The 12,712-nt window shown below is 42.4% G+C and overlaps 1 long non-coding RNA gene across 2 annotated transcripts; it reads left to right on the top strand.

Moving 5' to 3' along the window:
• Positions 1-5,937: 5,937 nt before the first annotated feature.
• On the top strand, positions 5,938-10,688 carry LOC120952355 (uncharacterized). 2 transcript variants are annotated; one of them, XR_007451973.1, is made up of 5 exons: positions 5,938-6,013; positions 7,127-7,161; positions 7,229-7,297; positions 10,067-10,135; positions 10,248-10,688. It is a non-coding gene; the product is annotated as an uncharacterized LOC120952355 (long non-coding RNA). The 2 variants fall into 2 exon arrangements; XR_007451972.1 differs by lacking the exon at positions 5,938-6,013 and having other exon boundaries at positions 6,946-7,161.
• Positions 10,689-12,712: the final 2,024 nt, after the last annotated feature.

Below are 12,712 nucleotides of genomic sequence, written 5' to 3'. Positions count from 1 at the left end.
TCATCGTCCCCATCTTCATCGTCATCGTCATCACCATCGTCATCGTGCCCAGCTTCACCGTCATCGTCATCGTCATCGTCTCCAGCCCCATCGTCATCGTCTCCAGCCCCATCGTCATCGTCCCCAACTTCATCGTCATCATCATCGCAGCGGTCTGCAAAAGCGTTCTTGTCACCGACCTCGCCAGGGTTTGAAACGGCTGACAGTGGCACGCCTTCGCCTGTACAACCTCTACGTCGATCTTCGCGGGTTCGAAGATCACCTCAGTGGATGGTAGCGTACAAGCGAATCTAAAGAAGGGGGGATGTTGGGAGCCTGTGTTTACCACGAAATATGTGCCTCTCATAGGTGACAGTTGCTGGTCACCTTGATGACGTGTGCACCGGGATGCTGGAGAGCGAACGGGAGAAAGGCTCTCTCCTGTACCGACCGTCGACGAGACAGTATCGCTTCCTTACCGTTTTCATATATCGTGTTGTTTATTTATATTATACTAATATTTTAATGTGTTACTTTTAGAAATATACGTTAACCAAAGAACACAAAAGATATAATCTACTTGGATCCAAGCATTTTTGATCTGAATGATCTGCCGCCCCAGCATGCCCCATAAAACTTCGGGAGCACCAGCACGGCCACTGCCACCGATGCGTCAACCGCCACATCGAGGCGGTCTATCATACCGCATCGCAGCATAAACAAATCCACAGCACCAAAACGCATAAAGATGGAATCCGCAGGACATGTGTACAAGCCGGCAGAACAAAATATGCAATCGAAACGGTTTGATTCACCGTCGACATCTGCTGCCGCCGCTGTACCTGGGCCGTCGCGGAACCTAAATGTATCTGCCGCGCCGTATACACAGCGCCGCAGCGCCCAGCCGCTGACTGCCGCGTCGACTGTAACGGCCGCCGCTGTACCTGGGCCGTCGCGGAGCCTAAACGTATCTGCAGTACCATCGTCGCCTGTCGGTCCAACGAACGTCGCAGAGGATGCCTGGGGCACATTCACCACCTCTCCCTCCGTCGCTCCATCAGTGGTTCCTCCACTGAATGATGTGCCGCAGCTTATTGCGGATTTGAAGGCATACGTCGAGCGCAGGTTTGACGCGATTGACGCCGCCATCGAGTCCCTTGCCTCGGCTCTGCGGAATGAGGTGCCCATCATCCGTCAAACCACTGGCACAACAGAGGTGATGGTGCGCGACATTAAAGATGTGGTGTGCGCGGACCTCGTAGGGACCGCGCCACCCGTACCCGAGGACTTTACGCTGCAGCCCATCGATTCAGTGGAGGAACTGCACAGCATGGAGCGGAAGCTGGGAGAGGCGCAATACATGCGGGATGTATTGGCCTATTTACAGTCCCAGGTGTTTGTGCCCCAGGTGGACAAGCGGCTGAAAATGGCACGCGGAATTTTATTTTCGCCGCAGTTCTTGCGTACCGTTCGTTGGACCGACAGGCACAACAATACACCACTAAAAAGGTGCAATAATATAATCACACTTTTTACTAAAATAGGGACTACCCATCAATTGACGGTAACCCCAGGTTATGTACAGAATTTTTTTATACGTACATTGAGGTATTTAAAGTAGTGGATAGGTTAGCTTAAGGTAGATGTAGAGTAGCGTTAGGATAAATTTGAATTTTGGGGAATTTTTTTTAAATTTAGTTAGGAAAGTGTTAGATTTAGGGTAGTATTTAGTTTTGTTGAATTTTTTCTAGTTTTAGTTTGTTTGGTTTTAGTTATTTTAGGTAGTTAGTTAGTTAGTTTTAATTAGCGAAGTTTAAGTGTTGCATTTTTTTGTATGAATTTTGTGATATCAATGAACATTTTTAAAATGAATTATCATTCCAACGAAAACCGACAATAGTTTATTTGATTTAAACACTTCCGAAAAGCTTTTCTCATTATTTGGACCCTAGGTAAGAGAAACGCATCTTTTGTGTGTTGCAGTTTCAGTGGTTTTATTGCAAGTAAGTGTGGGGCAAAGGTACGAACACATATTCTCCCGGATTTTCAGTTTCCACTGCAGCCAGCTTACACATCAACGTGCTGCTGGGATAATGCTGCAGTGTGACGGTGTCCAAATCCGCATATATGTTCAGTTCTGCTGAGGAGCAGGGTTCGGTGAAAGCGGGCACCTGGTTTGAAAACGTGTACCCATGCACGGTCACGTTTGGTCCAGATTTTGTGGCCGTTTCGTACATGACCACATCACCCAAGCTAGTCATGCACCATTGGTCGCGGAAGTTTTTCCGCAGCATGAAACCATGCCGCACAGTAGCAACTGTATCGCTACCAACCGGGCGCACCGATTGCTCTTCTCGACCTGCCGAACTGCATCCTGGCCTGGCATATTCCACTTGCCACAGTTCTTGCAGGCGATTGGCCGCTTGAACCAAGCTGTTCCTCCCTGAATGCACCAGCTGCTTAATATCGTGCAACTTTGCTTCGTACTTTTCCGCAGATATGGTGCGCAGCTCACCAAATCTGTGGACATCTTCGTACGCGTGAAGCAAATTATGCACGTTGCTGTTTAACAGCACTGGACTATACACTGTTCCATAGTCTTTCACAAAACGATGCAACAGTGTATTGGCCAGTTCCCATTTTGCACGATGGTAGGAGGTGGACAGTAAGGTAACGGCGACGAACAGCAACATGAAGCTTTGATACGCCGCATTATTAATTCTGCCCTTCAGTACCACAAAACCGGCGACATGCAATAACATCTTAAACTCGGAAGCTTTCCAAAGTTTGACGTATTGCAGGTCGCGCAGTTTCCGTTGGAAATCTGAGGGCAGTTTTAATGCACGCAGGTGTGCCGACAATTCACGTTGCTGCAGTCGCGTCATCTTACAGCCCAGGTCACGGAACCCTTCCGTCCACAAGATCAACAATTTGCACATGACACCCTTGTAAAAAAGGTGCATGGCCTCGGCAACCACAATGTCACATATGATGTCACATTGGTCGAGCCTTACAAGGGGTGTTATATGGATCTTATGGTCCGGATATTTGTCCTTGCAAAACAGACCATGTAAGCGCGATTCGCAAGGCGCCCCATACGGAAAGTATACGCGACTACCGTCCCTTTCCGTGATGATGGTGTACTTCATACAGGCGCTGTATGCGTTGTGCGATTTAACACCTAAAAGAATACAATTAAAAAAATATATAAATTATTTGAATTGCACAACATTATTGACTACGAACACAACTCACCTTTGATGAATGCACGCGCCGGAGAATCTGCTATAATACTTCGCAGGTGCACAGTGTAATGCCGTTTGTCGATCCATATCCCAACACGCTGCAGCTCGTTCATTTCATCCACAAACTGTCCTAAATATTCCTCGGCGTATAACAGTTTTGACTCGCCGCAAAAGATCGCAACCGTCATCACCGGGGCATTAGGCAGGTTGTGGATGCCCATGAGGATGGGCCAGAATTGTGTCCGACTGCTTTTGTAAAGCGGAAGACCGTCGACAAAAAAGTCGATCTCAAACCGCTCTACGGCCGGCTGCGTGTATCTGCAATGGAAAGAAAACATACACACCATGGGTGAGCATAATGCACATTGTCTCATGCATCAATACAGTTGGTTTAGCCTACTTACCGAAAATAGGACCGAAGGCATGTTTCTATGCCCTGGTACCATATCTCTCCACCAGAGATAGGTGTAATCGCGGACTGTGTGGATCTTGCCACGGGCGTGTTCAGGAATGTCCGTGCATCCCGTGGCAATTTCCTGCCCGGGTCGTGCTGCCTCAAATGCCCCAGCAAGAGGTTTAAGGCACTGTGTGTTTGGCCGGTTTTCAGTGCCCACAGCCTCAACCCGTCCTCATAGGACAATGACCCGAACGGACTATCTGGCACCGATGTCTCGATGCCGGGATCGCTGTCGTCGGGAACACTGTCCCCACCGATGCTTTCAGCAACCACACTGTCGTCATCGCTGTCACTCTGCGGTTGGGGATTGTCTGCCAAATAAATTGAGCACCAAACTAATGAGCGAAACGCGTAACGGTCAAAATATAACGGTCTTGACTTACCGGCCACTTCCATCGGTTCCGTTCCGGCTTCATATCTTTGAAGTGAAGGGCCCGGTCCAGCGTCATTCCCTTGCAGAGCACTCGCTCGGTTAGCTGAAACATATTTAATAAAATACCGGCATTGGATGGTTCCGGCTGTTCTGCTAGCCAACGTTCCCACTCCAACTGCTGCAAACGGCGCTTACGGTTGCGGGCACTGGCGTGTTGTACTCTACCGCTATCAAAGTCCCGTTTCGAGGCCATTTTCACACCAAAATCTTCGGAAATCAAAACTTGCAACTGGACAGCTGAGCAATCTTGAACGATTTGTTTATGTTTTTTTTACAAGAGCCGCAACTGTCATTGAAAACATTTTAAAGTTAGAAAGAGACAGCCTTAGCTGAAAAGTGACAGTACTACGGCTGACGGTTGGTTCGAACGTCCTCGCAGCGAAATATTTCACAGCCAGGGGCCAAGGGAAACGAAGAAGCTTGAGGAAGGGGTAGCTCGATTCCCTGCTCGGAACCTCAGCCATAGGAGGAAAAGAGAACGATAGAGTGAAATATGTCAAATCCAGTGAATTTTTCGATCGCTTTGCACTGCGGGCTGTCTGACTGGGTTTTGGAAGAAACTGACTACACCGAACGCGTTCGAACGTTCCGGCACACATAAATGTGGTAATAAAACGTGCAAAATCATATTGCTTTCTCGCTCTTTCTCGCACCGTGCGAACGGGTCGTCAGAGATCAAAACCCGCTTGGCAAAGAGTAACTCATTTTAATGCCTCTCGCTACCCCTGGCCCTAGCTTTGAAGGAATCATGCGACACACTCGTACTCCACTACCCCATCCCATGGAAAAACGCTCCCACCATCGAGGTGTTGACCAAAATTTCGCTGTGTGCTGAGATACAGCTCTCGCGCTCCCCCCACCCCCATTCCTGTACGCTCCCACAGTTGCGATGATTGCTGATTTTTGCTCTGAGCGTGAGACCCACACTCGCAATTTTCCATTCGCCACCAACATCCCGCTCTAGCCAGAGGCACTATGGACGGAAGACATTATGGACATTCAAGAGTAGGAAAATAACATAGTTTTATATACAAATATATGATTAATGAAATACTATAAATTGAATACTTAATTGAGGATTATTAAAATATGCATAATATTTCAAGCATAATGGTCTTTAGCTTGGTCATTTTATTGTGATAATTATTCGTTATAATATATTCTGCACGAAAAATTATGACATTTGATTCGAGCTCTCCCATAGTGACAGTTCCACATTGTTGTTCTTTCTCGCTCACACTTTGAGAGTTCAACATTTGACACTTCACAGGTACAAAAACAAATTGAGCTGGCTTGGCTTGGTTTGGCTTGGTTTGTTTTATCAAAGAAGCTGACGAAATTTAACTTGTTTTCGTGTATATTTTCAATATACACCTGTTTCCATCTACGTTCGAATCTCGTGCCGTTTGCATCGAATCGCAAACCGCCTGCTTCGAATCGCATGCCACTACGATCGAATGCGTGCAACCATGGTTGAATCGCGTGCCAGTACGGTCGAATCGCGTTCCACTATGGTTGAATCATATGCCACTACGATCGAATCGTGTGCCGCAACCATTGGATTTCTGAAAGCAAGAGCATAGTAAACGGTTTGTTTACGTTTGAAAGCTGTTTCTATCTACACCGACGGTATTTAGCTAATAAAATACTAATAAAAAGGGATTCTCTGATTACAGATAAATCACGAATATTGGTTTAAACCATGGTCCTTTGTTGATGGTAAAATCCATGTTTTCAACTAATAATTCATGCTGTCATAAATGTACATGCGTGGGAGTACACGAAGGGAAAAAAGTCATTTTTAATGATGTGGATGCTGAATAGCGGACTGAGGAAAGCTTTAAAGGCAGGACGGATAAGGAACATCACAAAAGTTGGAAGTCACCTTTGGAAGATGTGGTGGGTTTTAACATTGTAGATCATATAATCATAGCAGAACGCATGCATCAATCAGATTTGGGCATTTCAAAAAAAAATAGCTACAGGATTTGTTGAGCACAAATTTCCCAAATTCCCCAAATGGACAGAGGCACACATAGAAACAGTTTCAAATTTTTTAATAGCAACACTGCTTCCAGTAGAGTTCAATAGGAGATTGCGGCACGTTAAATTTATTAAATTTTGGAAGGCGACAGAGTTCCGCACATTTTTACATTACGTTAGTATTATTGTGTATAGAGATTTTATGTGGGAGGAGGCATTTAGTCATTATTTGCTTTATTTTTGTTCTATGACTATATTTTCCTCTAATCATCACAAACCTCTTTGTCCGCTTGCTAACAGATTAATGTATATTTACGTAAAAAAATTTGCAGATTTTTATGGTAGAACTAATTGAATTAGTAATGTACATGGCCTTATACATATTTATAATGATGTAGATAATTTTGGAGCGGTAGATGATATATCCGCATATGATTTTGAAAATCATTTACAGATTTTAAAAGTTAGTTGTAAGTCAGGCAACAGATGTATGGAACAGGTTATAACAAGATGCAAGGAATTTCAACATATAAAAAGAGCTAAAAACATTCCCGCTCCAACTTATCCGCAGTTGATGCCTAATGGTATTGGCTTGCAAGTTAGAGCCGACTTTAGCCTAAAAGCCAATTTTAGAAACCAATGGTTTCTTAGTGACACAAATTATATTTGCCAGTTTGTGGAAGCTAAGGAGACACATTCTTCTTTTGTTGTCGTTGGTATGCAGTATGAGTCTAAAGAGGAGATGTTCAAGCTTTCTGCAAAGGACCATATTTCAGAAATAGAATTATCGTCCACTAGTTTACACATTTACAAAGTAAAAAATAACACTCCTCGCCAACGGGTAAAACTACCGCATCAAAACATAAAATGTAAATTAGTGGCCATACATTTACCATCCCAATCCCTTTTCAGCAACTCAATTCTAACCACCATTCCATCCGATACAATAGGATTTTTTCCTCTCCTCCACACTTTTCCAAAAGCATAGTTGTATTTATTGATAATAATATAATTTTATTTTTATTTTAGAGAAGGTATTTGGCTCCTAATTTTCTGTGGCTCGGGTAAGTTGCAGTATTATTTAAGGTTATTTTAACATGACTAATTTTATTTTTTGTTTCTATTTGGCAGATGGAGCATGGGTTGGACTACATTCGTATAATTAGAATCGTTTAGATTAGAATGCATGCAGTAGTCTATGTTAGTATTATTTTATTTGAATGTTTATTAGTAACTCATTTTTAAATAGCTATATCAAATGATGATGATTTACGTAGTTTGTAGTTAAAAAGGTTATGCATAGATTTGAGCTGCGCGCGCGTGAATGTGGGCTCTTCAAATAGATTTGATCACCCACTCGCTTTTTCATTCAATATGTTTTCGTTTCCTGCTCAAATCTATGCATGGGAAAGAGGGCAATCTTCATCATCATTTGATATGTTACTTATTGTTTAGGAAGCTATAACACTAACAAAATAGTTTGTCTTGCCCATTTTAAATTCATATAAATAGAAACTAAAATAGTCACTACTGTTCAATGAATTCTAATAAGTTATAGTTAATTGTAGCTTTTTATCTTAGTGTAATTAAATTAGGCCGATCTCGTAGTACAGTCGTCAACACGTACGACTTAACAATATGCCCGTTATGGGTTCAAGCCCCAAATGGAGCGGGCCGCCATACGTATCACTGACTATTTTGTTATAGAAACTAATAAGTCACTGAAACTCAAGCCCATTAGTGGTACAGGCAGGCCTTGACCGATAACGGTTGTTGGGCCAAAGAAGAAGAAGAGATAATCAAAGCATTTACTGATCTTCTTTCATAACATACAAACTTTTTTCTTCTTCTTCTTTGGCACAACAACCGCTGTCGGTCAAGGCCTGTACCCACTAGTGAAATGAGCTTGGCTTTCAGTCACTTATTGTTACCATAACAGGATAGTCAGTCCTACGTATGGGGGCACGGTCTATTCTGGACTTGAACCCATGACGGGTATGTAGTTACGTCGTACGAGTTGCCAGGCTAACTTTTTTACTCAAGGATTTATTCTTATTTGTTGTCTTTCCATTCATTTATTAAAAAATCCATTTTATTTCTCAATAGTTATATGATTATGCTTATTATAATTCTAACATATATTTACACCAAAAACATCACAGAAAAAAGTTCATCTCACAGTTCGATTGCTATCATCTTATTTAGGTATTTTTGTAGGCTTGTCCCAATTCAAATAAAAGTTCACAGCACCATTGTCACTATTTATAGCTTATTAATTCAATTAAAATAGAATTCATTTATCTTTTATGCTTGAATCTAGCTGTTTGTTTGTTTGGTGTTTTTTATGCCAGCATGGGACGTTGCATTTCTCAATTTTGTTTTTATATATTCATTAATTGTTATTGCATCGATAAGGGGCCGTCCATAAATTACGTAACGCTAAAATTGGGATTTTTCGACCCCCTCCCCCCCTATCGTAACAAAACCTAAAGTTGGAGGAGACTCCCCTTCCAAAATTACGTAACGCATGATCGAACACCCCCCCCCCCCTTAATTTGGTTTTGCATCAAGAAATACAAAAAAATATGGGTTTATATTGTTTTATTTGATTGCTTTTATAAAGTATGCAGAGTTGTTTTAATTAATGTTTAATTAAAATTAATGTTTAATTAATGAAAGGAAAGTTAGATAAAAAATTTATAATTAAAGAAACGCATAATATATATATGTTGATCATTTTTAGACATCTTGCCAGATTGGCTTCAATTGTTCAGTAATGTTTATGATGGGAACACTATTAGTTTCGATTACATTGGCATCTTCTTCATTCCATATGACATCTTCATTATGTATGTGTATTACTTCTTTAAACCTATCATCATTCTTTTGTTCTGAAGTAAGGTTTTTTTCACTTCTCCTTGGCTAGCATGCATTCTCAAATGCTCGTTTAGCAAAACATGTGATGCAAAATATATTTCACATTTTTTACAAATTCGGTTTTGTATAATCTTTTGGACAGAAGGGCAATATAAATCGTATGGCTGCTCCCTAAACGAAAGCAGCGATTTTGGAAGTATTTTAGCAATGCTTATGGAATTTCGAAGAAAAAGTGAAACATATGACCCGCTGTCAAATAAATTGGGGTTAACAGCTTTTAGTCCATCATCTGTTTGTTCGATGCGAATCGGTGCAGAAAAGAATTGCTCCGGCATTACATTAAAATAGCTACTTCTAGGTTCACTGCAGCATTTACGATTCGCACATTTGACAATTTGTAAAAAATACTGCGAAGAGCGTACATGGCTAGCAAACCATTTAGAATCCCAACAAAGAATTGAATCCGTTGATATCTCAGAGACAGCAGGATCAACATATTCGCATACCACGGGGAATCCATCGAACATCAGATCATTCACATTCACACTTCTGCAAGCGTTTCTCCTGCATACCTGAAGTTTTTCTTTTCAAGTTCTACATCGGCAGTTTGCAATTTATCGTTCAGATGTGATCCATAATGATCATGTGGTAAAACTAGACCAGCTAGTTCCCGAGATAATGGTGCCATCCTTCTTTCTACGCGGTTAAAGGCACTTCTGCCTGGTACATTGGTCGCTAGAAATAGGGCATCTAGTTTATATTTAAGGAAGTTTCGAATTGCCACGTCGATTACTTTTCGGTATCGTGGATTTTCATCTGGCCCTCCGTCCACAGTCACTACATGTACTGGTTTTACGTTGCCTTGATAGTGCATTATGTATTACGTTACGTAACAGAATGTGAACCCCCCCTCTCCCCTATGTAACAAACCGTAACGCTACAGGGAACCCCCTCCCCCCCTTTGAGCGTTACGTAATTTATGGACGCCCCCTAAGTTCACGTCCGTGGGAAGATACTTGTTTAAAAAGCCGCAAAACATTCACTTTATCACAAAAACTAATTTTTTGATTTTTTCTTCCTTCTCCACTCCAGTTGCAATTCATTAAAAACACCGGGCAAAACAAAATATACAACGCCTCATGAATCCGTTGTTTATAGAAGGTAACTACTATAACCTTATTTAAACTATTCTTCACTTCCTCAAAGTGAACTTCCGTCGACAGCTTTTCCTCGAATTTACGAAATTCTTCTTCTGATGATATTTTTGTTCCAGATCCTGAATCTGCGTTTGCAGCCGCTGCGCTTGAGGTCGGAGATGATGGGACGACGATATTATCTATAAGATAATCCAGTTGGCATTTTACTGTTCCAATTGCATTTGTCAGCTTCCAAATTTTTTTGTCGTGCTCCTGCATTCCTAATTGTATTTCATTTATCATTCCTAACACCTTGTCAATTTTTCCATTGAGTGAAGCCAGTGTTATCTCTGGATTTTCGCTAACCTGGTTTTCCATCGCTGATATGGCTATGGTTTAAAAATTAGTTGTTTTAAAATTCATTCGGCCACAAAGTCATTCTATCATTTTATTTACCTTTTTTTCACTTTTTTCTAGCTCCAAGCTCCAAGCTCCAAGGCGTGCGAGAATAATTTTTTGCTCCAATCAGTCCAAAAAACGAAGACCAAATAAAATTTTCCATCGTCTTGAAACCCATACGTGCCAACCGTTCTAAGAATTTTTCGTTGACAATTGCGTGTGCTCGCGATGGGGCACAGCGGCACATGTGCACAGAAAGAAAGGAACAGGGGGGGGGGGGGAGAAGGGGGGCGAGGGAGAAGAATGCAAAAGCACACGGGGCAAAATGAGATCCGCGAACCACACACACTCACACAACCACTCACGCGCTCACGCTGGGACACTCACGATGCTTGAAATAAAATGTTAACAAGCATCGATTTCAAGCATGCATGTCGCGCGACATTTTGCCAAGCGGGCATACAACTCAATTCCTCGAACGCCGTCGAATTTGTCCAGCAGTGTTCGATACGTGTGCTGTTGGTGTGGAAATCGTATCTATACGACTGAATTCATCGAACGCGTTCGAACTGGTGTTCGATCTGTGTTCTGTTGGTGTGTAAATCGTACCTACACAACTGAATTCATCGAACGCGTTCGAACTGGTGTTCGATCTGTGTTCTGTTGTTATGGAAATTATACCTATACAATTCAATAGATCGAGCCCGTTCAAACGGATTAGTCATTGTTCGCGAATGAACTGAACTTAATTGATTGCGCTCATCATGTTGATCCATATTTAAGAAGTTTTTTTAAATAGAATCCTTAAGTGTGTATAAGGCATGGGGTACAATATATGCAGGAGACATTTTTGCTCGTATTAGTTTTTTATATGCTAGTTTTTGGTCGGTTTTGCGATGGATTGTGTTGACCAGACAGCCGAGTGTTTAATGTTTTTAAATGATTGGTTTCAACCGCAGAATGAGTACTTCTTTGGCTACAGTATGCGTCTATGGTGGGTAAATGAAAAAGATAACGAGCGTTCTTTGTGCATAAAAACCTCATGAAACAAAGAACGAAAGAATCGTCGTTCGCGTTCGGTTCTTTTTGGTGAGCGAACTAGTTCGTTCGCGTTCGGTGAAAAGAATCGTTTTGCCCATGCCTAACCCAAACCCAAAACCACGCAGAGCAACTTGCTGCTAAAATGAAATACACAGAACGCTGCGCTTAACTACCACCGAAAACCCGTTACACAACACAAGCATACAACACACCCAAACAAAAATTTAAAGGCCCCGAAACACAATATCTATACACCGGCTCGTAGCCGGTAAAATTAGCAGGAAAAATTGACTAACATTAAGCAAGCAGCGGAGCTCCAGTGGGTCGAGGCTTCATTCGAGAAACGATTCCATCGATATCGATGTGTGCGCTTTTTAATTTGGCTTGGATGAAACGTGCCTGTGCTTGTGTGGGGGCCCCTTTACTTGTTTTGCAGATGTGTGCCGAAAACAGACAGCTGTTTTCACGCGAAAAATGGTATTCACATCTCAAGCCTGAGATCGTGGAGCGTGCCTGCTTTTTTGCGTGAAGACAAGATAAAAAACCGTTACAGCTATACTGAAGCCAAAACTCAAAGGTGGTTTACGGGGCCCTAACGATTATGTGGAATCTTCGATGAAGGGGCCCCGTCGGTAAGGGCCCCCGTCGGTAAGGAGGTCCCGTCAATAAGGGGCCCCGTCAATAAGGGATCCCGTCCATTTGGTATCTTGGAGTGGATGGTCGGTGCACGAGCTCACCAAAAAACGCGGAGACACTTGCTGCTAAAATCCAATGCACAGAACACAGAACAGAACGCTGCGTTTAACCACAAAGAAAACCCGTTACAACAGCCACTAGCACACATCATATACTGACAAAAATTTAAAGGCCCCTACCAAGGTGGAATGTATAATGAGGTGTAGTTATAGCGGTTTTGGCGATCCCCCCCCCGGGCTCCGATTTTGACAGATGGTTTTCCGCTTGTATATGTATTGATGGATTGTTTACGTTTTGCATGGTTAATATTTGGTGGAGATCAATTTGGGTGAATATTTTAGTTTGTTAGGACACTGCCCGTGATTTAAAATGGAAATTTTCCTTCGAGAACTTGAAGCGTTCGCCAAACGCGGAAAACTAACTGTCAGTTTTCTTCGTCGATTCTTCTTCCACCTAGCTGTCAAAA

This window comes from Anopheles coluzzii, chromosome 2 (genome assembly GCF_943734685.1).
Source record: "Anopheles coluzzii chromosome 2, AcolN3, whole genome shotgun sequence".
Lineage (NCBI taxonomy): Eukaryota > Metazoa > Arthropoda > Insecta > Diptera > Culicidae > Anopheles > Anopheles coluzzii.
This window is presented reverse-complemented; position numbering and strand designations above follow the sequence as displayed.